Source organism: Taudactylus pleione, unplaced genomic scaffold (genome assembly GCF_031769625.1).
Source record: "Taudactylus pleione unplaced genomic scaffold, aTauple2 ptg000579l, whole genome shotgun sequence".
NCBI classification, from domain to species: Eukaryota; Metazoa; Chordata; class Amphibia; order Anura; family Myobatrachidae; genus Taudactylus; species Taudactylus pleione.
This window is the reverse complement of record NW_028284981.1, coordinates 2929315-2947195: the sequence shown is the minus strand read 5'-3', so window position 1 is coordinate 2947195 and position 17881 is coordinate 2929315. Positions and strand designations below refer to the sequence as shown.

General features: G+C 46.7%; 1 protein-coding gene across 4 annotated transcripts in view; it reads left to right on the top strand.

Moving 5' to 3' along the window:
* The window catches only part of AK1 (adenylate kinase 1), an 83413-nt gene that overhangs the window by 45034 nt on the left and 20498 nt on the right, over positions 1 to 17881 (top strand). Inside the window, exon 1 of one of the 4 annotated variants that reach the window (XM_088453376.1) lies at positions 17475 to 17639. The exons of 2 other annotated variants lie outside the window; for them this stretch is intronic. The gene's annotated coding sequence lies outside the window, so the exon portion shown is untranslated. Of the gene's footprint in view, positions 1 to 17474; positions 17655 to 17881 lie in introns of those variants that run through there. One more of the 4 variants, XM_088453375.1, reaches the window with a different exon arrangement.

The following is a 17881-nucleotide window of genomic DNA, read 5'->3' as shown; positions in this document are numbered from 1 at the left end:
AATGTGCCCTCCACTGTAATAGGTGTATATTCTGAATAATGTGCCCATCACTGTAATAGGTGTATATTCGGATAATGTGCCCTCCATTGTAATAGGTGTATATTCGGGATAATGTGCCCTCCACTGTAATAGGTGTATATTCGGGGTAATGTGCCCATCACTGTAATAGGTGTATATTCGGGATAATGTGCCCATCACTGTAATAGGTGTATATTCAGGATAATGTGCCCTCCACTGTAATAGGTGTATATTCGGGATAATGTGCCCTCCACTGTAATAGGTGTATATTCTGGATAATGTGCCCATCACTGTAATAGGTGTATATTCTGGATAATGTACCCTTCATTGTAATAGGTGTATATTCGGGATAATGTGCCCTCCGCTGAACAGGCGTATATTCTGGATAATGTGCCCATCACTGTAATAGGTGTATATTCTGGATAATGTGCCCTCCACTGTAATAGGTGTATATTCTGGATAATGTGCCCATCACTGTAATAGGTGTATATTCTGGATAATGTGCCCTCCACTGTAATAGGTGTATATTCTGAATAATGTGCCCATCACTGTAATAGGTGTATATTCTGGATAATGTGCCCTCACTGTAATAGGTGTATATTCGGGATAATGTGCCCTCCACTGTAATAGGTGTATATTCGGGGTAATGTGCCCATCACTGTAATAGGTGTTTATTCGGGATAATGTGCCCATCACTGTAATAGGTGTATATTCGGGATAATGTGCCCTCCACTGTAACAGGCGTATATTCGGGATAATGTGCCCATCACTGTAACATTCGTATATTCGGGATAATGTGCCCTCCACTGTAACAGGCGTATATTCTGGATAATGTGCCCTCCACTGTAACAGGCGTATATTCTGGATAATGTGTCCTCCACTGTAACATTCGAATATTCGGGATAATGTGCCCTCCACTGTAACAGGCGTATATTCTGGATAATGTGCCCATCACTGTAATAGGTGTATATTCGGGATAATGTGCCCTCCACTGTAACAGGCAGATATTCGGGATAATGTGCCCTCCACTGTAATAGGTGTATATTCGGGATAATGTGCCCATCACTGTAACAGGCGGATATTCGGGATAATGTGCCCTCCACTGTAATAGGTGTATATTCTGGATATGTGCCCTCCACTGTAATAGGCGTATATTCGGGATAATGTGCCCTCCACTGTAATAGGCGTATATTCGGGATAATGTGCCCTCCACTGTAACAGGCATATATTCGGGATAATGTGCCCTCCACTGTAACAGGCGTATATTCGGGATAATGTCACCTCCATTGTAATAGGTGTATATTCGGGATAATGTACCCTCCACTGTAACAGGCGTATATTCGGAATAATGTGCCCTCCACTGTAGTAGGTGTATATTCGGGATAATGTGCCCTCCACTGTAGTAGGTGTATATTCGGGATAATGTACCCTCCACTGTAACAGGCGTATATTCTGGATACTGGATAATCTGCCCTCCACTGTAACAGGCGTATATTCTGGATAATGTGCCCATCACTGTAATAGGTGTATATTCTGAATAATCTGTCCTCCACTGTAATAGGTGTATATTCGGGATAATGTGTCCTCCACTGTAATAGGTGTATATTCAGGATAATGTGCCCATCACTGTAATAGGTGTATATTCTGAATAATCTGTCCTCCACTGTAATAGGTGTATATATTCGGGATAATGTGTCCTCCACTGTAGTAGGTGTATATTCGGGATAATGTGCCCATCACTGTAATAGGTGTATATTCTGGATAATGTGTCCTCCACTGTAGTAGGTGTATATTTGGGATAATGTACCCTCCACTGTAACAGGCGTATATTCGGGATAATGTGCCCTTCACTGTAATAGGTGTATATTCGGGATAATGTGCCCTCCACTGTAACAGGCGTATATTCTGGATAATGTGCCCATCACTGTAACAGGCGTATATTCGGGATAATCTGCCCTCCACTGTAACAGGCGTATATTCTGGATAATGTGCCCATCACTGTAACAGGGGTATATTCTGGATAATCTGCTCTCCACTGTAACAGGCTTATATTCTGGATAATCTGCCCTCCACTGTAATAGGTGTATATTCGGGATAATGTGCCCATCACTGTAATAGGTGTATATTCGGGATAATGTACCCTCCATTGTAACAGGCGTATATTCGGGATAATGTGCCCTCCACTGTAATAGGTGTATATTCGGGATAATGTGCCCATCACTGTAATAGGTGTATATTCGGGATAATGTACCCTCCAATGTAATAGGCGTATATTCGGGATAATGTACCCTCCACTGTAACAGGCGTATATTCGGGATAATGTGCCTTCCACTGTAATAGGTGTATATTCGGGTTAATGTACCCTCCACTGTAATAGGTGTATATTCGGGATAATGTACCCTCCAATGTAATAGGCGTATATTCGGGATAATGTACCCTCCACTGTAACAGGCGTATATTCGGGATAATGTGCCTTCCACTGTAATAGGTGTATATTCGGGTTAATGTACCCTCCACTGTAATAGGTGTATATTCTGGATAATGTGCCCTCCACTGTAACAGGCGTATATTCTGGATAATGTGCCCTCCACTGTAACAGGCGTATATTCTGGATAATGTGCCCTCCACTGTAATAGGTGTATATTCTGGATAATGTGCCCTCCACTGTAATAGGTGTATATTCTGGATAATGTGCCCATCACTGTAATAGGTGTATATTCTGGATAATGTGCCCATCACTGTAATAGGTGTATATTCTGGATAATGTGCCCTCCAATGTAATAGGCGTATATTCGGGATAATGAGCCCATCACTGTAATAGGTGTATATTCTGGATAATGTGCCCATCACTGTAATAGGTGTATATTCTGGATAATGTGCCCTCCAATGTAATAGGCGTATATTCGGGATAATGAGCCCTCCACTGAGGTTCCATGCACCAGATCATACAGAGATACAAGGTACAGGATAGAGGTGGCAGGGGCAGCATGAAGCCGGTGTAATATAGGCATATATTATAAATAATATTGGAAGAAGTGGGAGGTTATATTGCCACTTTATAGGTCACAGGTAAGACCTGACCTTGAGTACTGGGTAAAGTTCCGGATCCCCTATCTTCAAATAGGCATTAATAAATTAGATCATTCAGAAAGGGGCTACTAATGTAGTGCTGGGGATGCATAGCGAAAGGAGAGAAGATCCAGAGGTGGTATAACAGGGACATTAGGGGGTCTATTCACTAAGCCCTGGAGAGATAAAGTGGAGAGAGATACAGGGGTCTATTTACTAAGCCTTGGACTGTAACACAGTCTGTAACATGGCAGTTAGGAGCTGGTTGGTTGGTACTTTATCTCCATCCACTTTATCTCTTTCCAAGGCTTAGTGAATAGGCCCCTAGAACACTTATCCCATGTGCAATGCCCTAATGCCACCTAGTTACACCAATTCAGCTGCAAGTGGAGATGCGACGAGATGCGCAGGACACACCCTTAGATGCTCCGAGTTGCATATGCTCAGCACGGACACATGCGCAGTGCTAAAAATCTCAGGAGACCTCCGCAAAACAGACTTGCATGCAACGGTAAATCGTCATCCTCACATGCACATATTAGGGTTGATTTTAGCAAAAGCCGATTAACCTACAGTAACAGTGTGTGTTTTGTACTGTAGGGCAGAGGTTCCCAAACTCAGTCCTCAAGGCACCCTAACAGTCCATGTTTTAAGGATATCCATGCTGCATCACAGGTGATTTCATAAATACCTCCTTCATTTGATTTAACCCTCTGTGCTCAACCGTGGATATTCTTAAAACCTGGACTGTTACGGTGCCTTGAGGACTGAGGACCTGATTTAGCAAGGATCGCAACTGCTAAAGCGCAAGCAGACGGCTGTTTATTTCTCACTGCGCTTGCATCGCAGTGCGCGTGCGCAAAGGCACCACTGCGATCGTGTCTGCGATCACAGTGACTACGCAGACCCATCGCAGAGTGATTGACAGGAAGTGCCGTTTGGGGGTGGTGACGGGGTGGTCGTAGAAATGCAGGCGTGCCAGAGCGTTTGAACGCCATTACAGGGGCGTACATAAATTAGCCACAGCGATGGCATACGCAGCCTCACTGCGTGTAGGAAAGTTAGCAAATTAGTGGCAGGGTCAGACCTGCCGTAAATGTGCGAGGGACTCCGATGTACTTCGATGTTACCGTTGTTTTGGCTGGACTGCAAGGTATTACAGATGTGCGAGAGGGGAAGTGGGCGTCTACATGTTGTCAGTGAGAGCGCTTTGCGATTGCAATTATTAGCATACTTTCGCAGCAGAACTGCGTGCGCAATTGCTACCGTGATCGCATCAGCAATCCTTGCTGAATAAGGCCCTGAGTATAGGAACCACTGCTGTATGGGGAAATTCACAAATGTATGGGTAAACAGTAAACACATAAATATATTGATATATTGATGTGTTTATAGGAGTTGAGCAAAAACAATCCCCCCCCCCCCCAACCTCTAAAAAAAAAAAGAGAGAGAGCGAGAAAGAGGTAACTGTGGGGTGGGGTACTCATCTCCCCAGACTAGACCCATGTCTACAAAACAACAAATACTGTAGCTGCTTTTCCTCAATACCCCATCACTGTCCATATCAGTAAGCTCAGGAAAAAAAGGGAAGTTATCTTTTTACATTTATATTTATTGAAAGGTTCACACAAAATAATAAAACAGAAAATTAAAAATACAGAATAATTATGAAATACTAAAGATTTCCATTTTTTTCTTTTCACTATAATACTAGAAAAGAGGGATGCTACTGTATATAAAGAAAAACCTATATAACCCTGAGCTGCCATTGTCAGAGTAACCAAATAAGCAGATATAAATAACAGCGACCACACCAAAACAAAAATACTTAATAATAAAAATATATTTCCAACTAAAACTAGAGATTAAAGACTATTAACTAAAATGGGGGGGACCCTTTATCCAGAGGCTCTAAATTATACCCGGATATTAGTGTAACCGCTTGCCTGGTGAACTCTCTAACATGGGGCGGTAAAGTGACAAAATAGGCTAGCCAAATATTGAAGAGCTTCTCAACCCTAGTTTCTACATCCAGTGAGCATTCGATCCAGTCCATTTGAAATAAATGTGCCAATCGTGGAACCATTAATGAAATGGGTACCGGTTCCTTAGTGATTGGGACAGAATTGTCTTTTTAGAAGCTTCCGCAATACGCGCTAAAAGAAGGGAAGTTATCTTATTGTAGTAGTTTTCTATGCATCTCTGATGATCCATACTGCATGGAGCTTAGGGCCTGATTCAGACCCGGTCGCAAGGCTGCGTTCACACGCAGCCTGCTGATGTTTTCAATCTGCGTATGCGTACAAGACGCAGTGGGCATGCGCGAACCAGTCACTGCGATCGGGAAGCGATCACACCCAGTACACAGACGCTCAGCAAGCATAAGCATGAGTGACAGCACATGCCGTTTGTGGGTGGTGACAGGGGGTGGTCGATGGTAACGGCGGTGTGGTGGTGCGAATGCAGGCGTGTCTGTGCGTCGGAACGTGCAAAATTAAGAGGCATCGTCAGCGTACACGTCACATGGCTGAATTACACACCGCAGCACTCGCAGTTCTTGGTCAGCCACAAGTGCTGCGTATGGGTCCGATGTTACCGATTGTTTAATACACTTCCTGGAGATGACGTATGTTACTAAGGGAAAGTGGGCGTCTTGTGTCAGGCTGGTGGCGTCTAATTTCATACCGCGATCGCACGGCAAAACATAGTGGGCGTGCTAATATCTTGCTAGCGATTGCGGGGTTTGCATACTTTGGCTGCGGACAGCTGCGTGCGAACGCAGCCTTGCGGCCAGGTCTGAATCAGGCCCTTAGCGTATAGTACTGTGTTACCCATCCTCGGACTGTGAGAGAGCAAGGAAAGTGATAGCATGTTAATAATTTATAATGTTCCTACTGGTTAATTTTAATAACCTGAAAGCAAATGAACAAATCATAAACGTGTAATCAAATGAAACTGTATTAACTTAAGTGAATGCTTTTTAGTGCAAGATACAAGCTTGCTAGTAAATCTAGTATTATGTCCTGCATAATACAATAACTAACACACATGCACTTAGGTATTTACTGTCACAGACAGTTCAGTAGACTTAATATCTCCCCCCCCCCCCATTTAATGATTTAATGGCTCTGTATATGGGACGCTCAGGAGTATCTGTATGTGCAGCTGGGCAGAGGCTGATCCATACTTAGAACCTGTAAGTAGGCCTCGGAGGTAGCCATCAGGACCTTATTAGGTAGTGGCTCAGGGCCAGCCTGTAATGTGACCTGGCCCTATAAGTCTGATTAGGTGACAAGGAGCAGAGGGTCCGTGCAGGATAGCAGCTGTCTGAAGCCCCCATTCATTCTGGCAACGCACTTACAGTAAGGATACACGGCTCAGTTTTGTAAATATATGTGGGAAATATGGACTTGAATTGAATGTTGACTTTTGCATTTGTTTATCTAATGTATACTAGCATGCTTTTATCTGGTAATATATATGGTTTGTTTTATTTTTTATCTACGTTTCCTCTCTTATTGGCTGGTACTTATTATGGTGCTCCCTATGGGGGAGGGAACAGATTGAGTAACCCATTTGGTGATTTGGAAAGGAATATAGACAGTGCTGCTCTGGTGAGTGGAATAGAACATTATTTACACATTTTATTACTACGTAAAGCTCTGCAAAGGATGCACCTCACTGGCATTTAGGGGTATATATTTACTAAAGTGAGGGTTTAGAAGTGGAGATGTTACCCATAGCAACCAATCAGATTCTACTTATCATTTATCTAGCACCTTCTAGAACAGGGGTGGCCATCCAGCCAGAGGCTAAGAGTCAAACAAAGGCCCTCATTCAGAGCCGTTCGCTATTTGCGTTCGTTCAAAAACAAGGGGTGGCTATTCAAATGATCCGTTCGCACATTGCAGTCTGTTCACACCTCTAAGTCTGAACGAGCGAGCAAAACATACGCTCGTTTATTTGTTAAAAACGCCCCCTGGCCGCTCGCACCATACGTCATGTCCGCTATTTATTAGATTAATCGAGTACATCGTACAGCGTATGAACTGCTCGCTATTCTTGTGGTTGGTTTTTTCAACCGCTATTTTGCGAGCAGTTCTGAGTTAAAAAAAACCAAGTGACGTGGTCAATGACGCTGCTGTATTAATTATGCACACCCATAAAACGCCCGTTTTGACCTTTAAGCACGCCTGCGAACGGATCTCCACTCCCCGTTTTCAAGCACCTTCCCCTGTTACCACCCACATACGCCTCATTCTGTCACTCAAAATAGCAGGCACTCGCTATATAGCGAACAAACAATTTTCAGCCGCACTGACTGGTTCGCGCATGCGTACTAAAAACCGTACGCATGCGCAGATGTGCGAACATCGCTCGGAACGAGCGTACTGCCGCTAGCGAGTGGCTCTGAATGAGGGCCAATATCTGTAGTCAAGTTAAAGAGCCGATATCATGTCGCAAGTCCAGGGCCCATTTTTGTGCGCACGCCTTTGGTATGACATTTGCAGGAGCAAGACCATGTGTCACACCTCTGTAGTAGTGCCCCTTATTACATGCCCCCTGTAGTATTGCCCCTTATTAAATGCCTCCTGTAGTAGTGTCCATTATGTAATGCTTCCTGTACTAGTGCCTCTTATGCAATGCCCCCTGTAGTAGTGCCCCTTATTACATGCCCCCTGTAGTATTGCCCCTTATTACATGCCCCCTGTAGTAGTGCCCCTTATTACATGCCCCCTGTAGTAGTGCCCCTTATTACATGCCCCCTGTAGTATTGCCCCTTATTAAATGCCTCCTGTAGTAGTGCCCATTATGTAATGCTTCCTGTACTAGTGCCTTTTATGCAATGCCCCCTGTAGTAGTGCCCCTTATGCAGTGCTTCCTGTGGTAGTGCCCCTTATGCAGTGCTTCCTGTGGTAGTGCCCCTTATGCAGTGCCCCCAGTACTTACCTGACCACACTAGGCATCGCTGTATCCACGGCATCAGGGCTCCCGATCCCACAGGCTCCTCACATCGCGGGTAACATCATGACATCGCCCGCGCTCTGCATCACTGGGAACGCTGGCCCCTGAAGCTTCAGAGACCAGCGTTCACAGTTGCTGTGGCGTAGCAATGCCCCCCTCCTTAATCTGGTCTCCGGCGCCCCCAAGCCACCGCCTGGTCTGCGGGGGTCGCATCATTACAAAGAAAGAGCCACATACGGCTCGAGAGACGCAGGTTGGCCACCCCTGTTCTAGAAGATAATAGCTAGAATCTGATTGGTTTCTATGGGTAACATCTCCACTTCTAAAAACCTGCACTTTAGTGAATATATCCCTAAGGCTCTTTCTTGTTGTACAGAAAATTCTGCACTGAAGATACAAACTTGCACTCTAATTTGCATATTCAGATTAAGCAGGGACAAGGCTCTAAATGACATCATCTTTTGCGTAACTTTAGCTCCTGGTTAAAAAAATCAAAGCAAAATCAAAATTCAAAAGATCACCAAATCACCATAAATATTCCTTTACAAAGTAAGTGATTAATAAACGATGAGTTTCTGTCGAAGTATAAATCCCACACCTAGCACTCTGTACCTGAGGTTGCACATTGCCCATGGCGGATATTTACAGTAGCTACTAAATCCTGAGTGACTGATAGTAGGAGAGGGTCTGTGCAGGATCAAATATCGTCCAGTGTGTTCTGCAAAAGGGCAAGTGTGTGATGCTAAATGTCAGCTCCCCGTACACTACATGTTACCCATCCCAAAACCTTATGTCCTGACGCATTCTGCAGTCTCTCTTAAAAGTTCAACCTTCCTGAACACATAGGGGTATATTTACTAAAGTGAGAGTTTTAAGAAGTGGAGATGTTGCCCATAGCAACCAATAAGTTTCTAGCTTATTTTCTATAAGGTTCTAGTTAAATGTTAAGTAGAATCTTAACAAATCATTTTATTTCTAAAGGCACACATCCACTACCAGACCAAAAAACAACTGCACGATTACGACATTGTAACATACTTGCCTACCCTCCCGATTTGGTCGGGAGCCTCCCGAAAATCGGGTGCCGCTCCCGACCTCCCGGGAAGGCAGGCAACCCTCCTGGCCCCCGGCGATGTGCCCGCACCCCCCCCCCCCCGCGCTTTTAAGTACAAACCCCGGCAGCAGGGGGGCCGGTGACGCGATTCGCGCTGAATCGCGTCATCGTGGCTCCGCCCCCGGCTGCACAATGCCATTAATCACGGCATTGTGAAGAGGGGGCGGAGCTATGATGATGCGACCGTGCTGTTCCGCCCTCAATGTCGCGTCATGTGCCGGGCCCCGCCCCCTTTGGCCGCGTCACGCCCCCAGCCCTGTAAGCCCGACAGCTCCCTCCCGGAAGGAGGGAGCTAAATGTCGGCAAGCATGCATTGTAATCGTGCAGTCGTTTCACAGTCTGTGCTGTGGGCCTGATTCGGAGCTGAACGCTCTGACCAGAGCGCTCGCTCTGCATCAGGGCCCTCCTACCTTTTTTTGGAGGGTCCTCATGGACGCTCGCATAGCTGTGGGTTACCACCCACAGCTATAGCGAGCGTCCATGATGATGGTCGCGATGGTCTTGACCATTGCGACCATCGGGCTTGCGACGGAGACCCTGCGGTAGGGTCTCGCTGCCGCAAGCCCTGGAGTGATTTGGGCTCTATCAGAGCCAAAATCACTCCCACTGGGAACGCCTCTGTCTGGCAGGCACGCCCACCAAAGGGAGCGTGCTGTCAATCAACATCGATAGCACGCCCCCTTTGGTGCGAGACCCGGAGCGATGGAGAGCCCGTCGCTCGCCGGGTCTCGCGCATGCGCACGACGGAGCTCCCTCCGTCGTGCGCATGCGCAGTGGGGGAACATCGACCTGCTTGCGAGCGTACTGCCGCTCACGAGCGGGTCTGAATGACCCCCTGTGCCTACACTGTACGTTCAGTGTAGGCACATCCATCTTCCCCGAACATGCTCAACCTGATGTTATAGTCAGGTTGTACAGCATATTCGACCGATGATTGATATCGGAAACGACCAGCGGGAACGCGCATTGCTGGTCGTTTCCGACATAAAAGTGCACGATTTGTGCACGATTACTGAGCGATTGCACGATTACGATGTCGTAATCCTGCAATCGCTCAGTATTATCGGCATGTGGATGTGCGCCTAGAGGCTGATTTATGTTGCACTACAGGTGCTAGAATTGGAGCATTGGATAAAATCAACACTTCAATATTGGCCTCAACTAATATATTTCCAATAGGCAGACCCTCCCACATGACCCGTTCCATTAGGTACAAAATGCTCTGCTCCTGGATTTCCATCTTAAAGTATGATTGCAGTCAACTGTGGTGAAACACCTGTCTCATCAATTACCTAGTTCAACACAGGTGACTGCAATCATACATTAGGTGGGAAGTCCAGGAACAGAGCATTTGTACCTGATGGAAGGGGTCATATTGGAGGGTCTGCATACCTCCCAACATGACCCTCTCCAGGAGGGACACAATGCTCTGGTCCTGGACTGCCCTGGTAATGTATGATTGCCATCACCTGTGGTGAAACACCTTTCTTATCAATTAACTAGTTCACCACAGGTGATGGCAATCATACATTACCAGGGAAGTCCAGGAGGTATGGGTATGTATATGAGGGGATGTGGATGTGTTTGATTTGTGAATCATCAGGCAGAGGGGGCGGGGCTTAAATGACGCATCATCAATGTGAGCACACACGAGCTCCGAAAATAATGTATTTTCGGGGTTTGATGAATTTAGGTCCCCATGCCTGGGGACAGCAGGCCACATCGGGAGAGAAAGGTAAGCAGGACATATCTGTGATACCTTTATGATGAATGGCCCCAAAACGTAATTTCTCCAACAGTAGTAAGTAGAAAGGAAGTGATAATGAATAGACCCCTAAAAAACAGACACTTCGGTGCAAGTGTTTGTACACTGATAGAAATTGCAATGCAGCAGCATTCTCTTCTTATTTTAATTAGCAGTCTGGTCTAGAGTTGGGATTACCATCACTTGTAACCAACCCCTGCCCTGGCCTTTGTTCAATTCTATTGACTGTCTTTGCCTTTGGCTAAGTTGTTGAATTCACAAAAATTGAAAGAACCTTGAAGACTCACTCCAGGCATCAGTTCTACTGCCCCTTGTGGGTAAATTAGTTATTACACTTTCTGATATCAGGAACATTAACACACAAGAATATTCCTATTCTTTTCTGGACACTGTACACAGAGAGCTCTGAGTGGAGCTTCAGGGAATCCTCATTAGAAATGGAGCGAGCAGGCAGACAGCACAAATTACATTCATCTCATTAATTATAGATAGGAAGTGCATTAGTGTCTGGTAGTATTATGTGAGACAGCTCCTAACAAGGCAGGACGGAGACCACATACCGGGACGGTAAGTTTAGAGCTGTGTCACCCTCTCCTAGATCTATGTGTATTGTGTCATATGGTGGCTGGTGACAATATCGGGGAGAGGACTTGGTAGCTCCGTCCATTAGACTGGGACCACTTGAGTGGCAAAGTTTTCACTGGCAGTCCCTGTCTTAATTACTACCCTGGGTCCCCACAGTTTTAAAGGTAAGGTTGTGCCAGTGTTTTTCACAAGGGGTTGGCAGCATTAAGGGAGGGAGGGAATTGGGGTGGAAGGGGCGAAAGAGTGTGTGTGTGTGTGTGTGTGTGTAGGGGGGGGGGGTTATTGTACAGGCCATGCTGACAATCACTGGATCTGTTTGAAAATTTAGGGGAACCTGTCGTTTTTTTTTCTCTTTCTTTTTTTTGCACAGAGGAACGAGCCCAGGAAGGTCATACTGCTTTTATACCTAAATTTCAGGTCTGACTCAGAGGTTGGAACAGGGTTCCAAACCGGATCAGAACCGGAATTTCCCGAGTCGGCGCCGTTCACACTGGAGCTGGGTCTGCAGTGACCCAGCTCTTCCGGCGTGGAAGTGGACGCTTGGAGATGACGTCATCTTCAAGCGCCACTGAAGTGACCCTGATCGCGCCGTTTACACTGCAGGGTTTCACGGGTTATTCCCGTGTTAAACCCTGCAAGTTACCTGGGTTGGATTGCCGGGTCACTCCACCCGGGAAGCCAACCCAGTCCTCATTTGCACCAAGGAGTTACCCGGGTTAACCCTACAATAACCCAGGTTTTAGCTCTGGTGTAAAAGGGGTATAAGTGAGGGGATGGTTGGATGATCCTCATTTGAAACTTTGGAGGCCCCTTCAAAATTTTCTATGGTGGTCCAAATGTCTAGTTATGGCTCTACATCCCTCAGCTATCAATCAGATGAGTGTAGTGTAATGCAAATTCAGTAAAGCTAATGTCATATTGGTTGCTCTGGGTTACAGCACATTTTTGTTAACTGTGCTCTAAGTTTTGTTATTTACCAGCAGCTCTTTCCACCTGTTTCCATGGAGATTGTAAGATAACATTACATGACTTGTGCTGGAAGTGACTCCTCGCTTTGTCTGATTCTTCCCTACGCTCCAGTTATACCAATAAAAATATTCAAAAAGGTGAATTAATTTGCTAATTAAAAACAGCTCATATTTAATAAATGCGCCAGGAAAGAGAGAGAACCTATAGAGTGGGGAGTACAATTCCAAATAAGCCGAGGCCTAAACGTGATGCAATGCACACTGTGGAATTATGGGGGTCATTCAGACCCGCTCGTGAGCGGCAGTATGCTCGCAAGCGGGTCGATGTCCCCCACTGCGCATGCGCACGACGGAGGGAGCTCTGTCGTGCGCATGCGCGAGACCCGGAGAGCGACGGGCTCTCCATCGCTCCGGGTCTCGCACCAAAGGGGGCGTGCTGTCGATGTTGATTGACAGCACACCCCCTTTGGTGGGCGTGCCTGCCAGACGGAGGCGTTCCCATGGGAACGCCTACCGTCTCAAGCCGGCCCTACTGACATCACTAGAGATGTCAGTGGGAGTGACTTTGGCTCTGATAGAGCCAAAATCACTCCAGGGTTTGCGGCAGCGAGACCCTACCGCAGGGTCTCCGTCGCAAGCCCGATGGTCGCGATGGTCTTGACCATCGCGACCATCATCATGGACGCTCGCATAAGCTGTGGGTGGTAACCCACAGCTATGCGAACGTCCATGAGGACGCTCCTAAAACAGGTAGGAGGGCCCTGATTCAGAGCGAGTGCTCTGGTCAGAGTGTTCAGCTCTGAATCAGGCCCAATGTTTGTTGGCTTTAGGGGGTAAATTTACTAAGATTCGAGATTGGTCGAGATGACAATCTCACGTGAGTTTAGGCATGTTTTTAATTTAGCAAATTTACTAAAGACAAAGGACCTCATTCAGAGGCGGTCGTTAGTTGCAAGCGGTCGCTCTGAATCAGGGCGGCCGCTTGCATCCTGAACGACCGCCTCCTTGTCGATCGCTGAGCTGTGGGTTAACACCCACAGCTCTAGCGACCGACATCAGGGCTTACGACCAGACCCTAAGGTTGGGTCTGGGCACTCGTAAGCTCCAGGGAGCTTCCTGCTCTGATCGAGCAGGAAGCTCCCCACTGACATCAGCAATGATGTCAGTGGGGCCGCCCCCAAACGGCAAGCGTTCCGGCGGGAACGCCTATGTTTGGGCAGGCACGCCCCCTGCCCGCCTCCCATCGACAGCTCGCCCCGTCTGCTGCGAGACCCCTAGCGATGGAGCGTCCGTCGCTAGCCGGGTCTCGCGCATGCGCACGAGGGATGCGCTTGCGACCAACTCTGAATGAGCCCCAAACTCTTTTGAGTTTGGGAGAGAGTTCTCTCTTTTCACTCGTGGAAGTACTTTTCACCTAAAATATAAAACTCGCAAATTTACCAAGAATCGAGATGACAATCTCAGGTGAGATGACAGCAACTCCCTACCAAATTGAAGTTTTAAACACTCACCTCCCGAGCTGCGAGTTTGCCGGAAACATATACAGATCAGTGTGATTTGTGTATGTTTCTGCCTGTAAATATTAAAAATAGGGTTCATTTTTAAAAAAAAAAAAAGGACGTAGGATCCCCCCCAAAAGCCATAACCAGACCCGGAATTGTCAGCCAGTCCTGGTTTAAAAAATGATGGGGAACAAAACGAGTAGGGTTCCACCGTAATTTAGGAACTAGCACCAGGCTGCAGGGTCAGTGCAATCTCGGGTGAGTAATATCATCTAAACTCGCAACTAGGGGAAGAAATCTCGATCTGCTTCACCATCGGCCAACTCACTTTCAGCTAAACTCATTTGTTTGTAAATTTGCGAGATGAAAAACGGGAAAATCATCCGAGATTCGGCGATGCAAATCGAAATGAAAAAAAAAAACAAATAACTCGCCCAATCTAAGTAAATTTACCCCTAGGTGTTAATAAAGCGGGCATTCCACCTGCTTACAGTGGAGATTCCCATTTTGTAGAGGGAATTAATATTAATCAGAGATGTGGCAAGATTACACGCCTGCACTGAATGGCATGTATGTGCTGCAATGTGAGTCACACAGACATGCCAGAAAGTCAGCTGAGGAGGACAGTAAGCAGCAGGCATCCTCATACAGCAGGGGCTCTAGAGCACAAGCCCCCTCCTCTGGGTCCCCCTTAATTCATCTCTGACATCCACATTAGACGACCAGTTTACCCAGCCGACCCACGATGCGACGAGCGACATATTGTGCAGCCCGTACACACCGCATGATCTGATGAACGACGCACGATATGTCGTTCACCAGCTGCATCCAAATGTGTGGGGTCGTTCATCACATTGACAGATTGAGCAGCATGTACGGCAGACCTGTCGGTGCGATGAACGACCCTGAGCGAGCATGCATGGGCCGACATAGTGCGTGTACACGCGCCAAACTCGACAATATCTCGCCCCGATCCGATTTGCGCACGCTATGAGTCCTTAGGCTGCGTCTGGTAGCGCAGCGGCTAATTTATGCACGCCTGTGTTCGCCCAACTGGCACGCCTGCGTTCGCCCGACCACCCCCCCGTGACCACCTACAAACAGCACTTCCTGTCAGTCACTCTGTAAAGAGTCTGCGTAGCCTCTGCGTACGCAATTCTGACCTCAGCATCTGGCTCACGCACGCGCGTACGAATTGATCAACAGATTGCATGAGTATACGCAACTGCGTTCCTTACTGAATCAGGCCCATAGTCCACAATTAGTCCCTGATTACATGCATTCTGCACTGGTTTCACTCTTGAGTGTTGTCCGTATACTTTATTCAGTTATTAAGTTGATCTACTGACATTTGTTCCGCACTTTTCTAACACTGCTGATTTGTGACACATATTCATTACACGTTACCCATTACCATCGCTGTTCTCACCTCAGTGCTTTGTTCTGATTACCTGCCCTATTGAGCAAGCACTGGCTGGCATCCTTCTATAGAACAGCTAAGACCTCAGCGCCGCTGTTAGCGCCCATAAAGGGGTACGTTTCTCTTTGTATTATTCACAAAATAGCATAATGCATGCAATTGTAGCCATAGTTGTCTCAGAGTGCCCGGGAGAGTCTCGCATTATTGGGAGTGGAATCGGTCAGCATGTCAACACCAGGACGTCAACAGATTCTGAATGTCGACAGTCGCAATGTTGAAATACTCTTTTTTGTTTATCTTTATTCTGAATGTGACTTTTCACACCACACAGATTGGTAGAGCTCCAGGGAGAGCAGGATAAGCTCCTGAAAGGGCGCTCACCAGCCTGTGAAGTGGGCGGGCATATACCGTGATGATGAAAATTGCATCATCCTATGCCTTGCCCCACCCACTTGCTGATGTGAATTCCACCATGAAGGAGTGTGGCAACACCATTCGCATCATCATACACCTTGTCCTGCCCAGTAGCATCACCAAGTGACTCTCACCTTTTATACCTGGTCTCTGCATTACCCAGATATAAATATACTCTGTATTATTGTACGAGTTTTAGGGAAGGAGAGAAAACTTCTTCATATGTGGATGATGCTGTGTAAAGAAGAATATTAATGTGAGGATATCTGAGTAAGGGGCATTTCCTGCCTATTCTTCCAGCACTTGTACTAACCACCCCCACACTTTGGTGATTGGCCACTCTGCTGTAGTGCAATAACTGATCACTAAGGGGAGTAGGGGCAAGTCAGGGGAAATAGTCGGTAGTCGGCAGTTCAAATCCCAATGTCGGAAGTCCGGCAGTGAAGATGTCGACAGGTAAGTGTTTTTAACTATTACTAACCCTACCCCCTCCTAACCCTAACCCTCCCTTAGGGGTGCCTAACCCTAACATCCCCCACCCCCCAAGTGCCTAACCCTAACCCCCCCTGTAAGAGCCTAAACCTAACCCCCCTTCCCAGCAGCCTAAACCTAAGTCTCCCTGGGGGGTGCCTAACCCGTAGTCCCCCCCAGGAGCCCCTAACCAAACCCTCCCCCCCCCCCCCGTGGCTATCCGCACCCGGCCTACCTTCGATTGGTAGTAGTTAAAATGACAGGCGGCGGGATTTCGGCGGCTGTCATTTTACCCCTGTCGGAATTGGACAGTCGGGAAGCCGGTGGTCGGCATTTCGTAGGTAAAATGACAGTCGGCAGGATTTCGACGGCTTCCTGACTGCATCCTGGTAATAGTGTTACCCTGCGCTTCCTCTGGAAACAGTTACGGCATTAAAGGGGATGTGTACTGATACATCTCAGCTGCGTGTCATAAAATTGAATTGCATTCAGATGTAAATGAGCCCCAAAGCAGTTAGTATTAGTTTGTTTCTGACAGTAGGCCCCTAACGGCTTAGGGGGAGATGTATCAAAACTTGGAGTGAGATAAAGTGGAGAGAGCCTGTATAATGACATTTAGGAGCTGTTTGGTTGGTATTGGTACCTTATCTCACTCCAAAGTTTGATACATCTCCCCCTCGATCATCTTAGCGAGAACGCCCTAGAATATGTTGCAGGCAAAAAAGAGGTGACATTGCCTCCTGTGATGTTTTGGTGTTAAAAAACAGATATTGTTTATTTGTACAGTAGCAAGTGAGTGATGCCCACAGAATCAGGCACTGCAGTCTTTATTGGAAATCAGGACCTATTACTAGTGTAGATTTATAATACATGAGCATACAGTACATATATATTGTTGTGTGTGCATGTCGATGTATAGCTTCTCCCACACGGGCTATGTCATGTTAGCGGATAGGAGGGGTAGTGTTTGGTGATAATAAGAGATGGGAAAATGCAGGTGGGCTGTGAGGGCAGAATAAGAAAATCCGTCATTGACCCTCGTGACGTGTTATGTATGGATTCAATGATAAACTTCTTTTAACTCCTTGATTGACAGAAGGATAGTTTACGATCTGCAGATAATGCATCGATTCCTGTCTGGCTGTCCAACAGTTAATTCCCTTTCCTCCATTGCATCCTGCGTCACTCAGCTTGTTCCTCAGCCTGCCTTCCTCCGCAGCTCCCTGTGCTTCAGCTGCATGTTGTTTACCACCTAAACCACACAGGCTGCATGGTGATGTCTGCTAGTAGGCTGGCATCCTCGCACTACCCGCTCTCACCTGTCGGCTGAGGAGGTGCCCTGCGATAGGTGATACTGACAAAGGTCATTGGTGTTTTCGGTGTATGCCTGTGTGCATTTCCATGTACTGTGTGCAGTATGTATGTGTGCTGTTACTGGGCTCAGATCGTCTCTGTCTATTATATCATTTTGACATGTTTTTCATTTTTTCCTGACTGTGCAGATTTTATGTTGTGCACACTAGTACTGCTCGTGTCTCTGCTGTATATGTGTATTAGGCTATTAGCACATCATTTGCAGATCATCTTGTG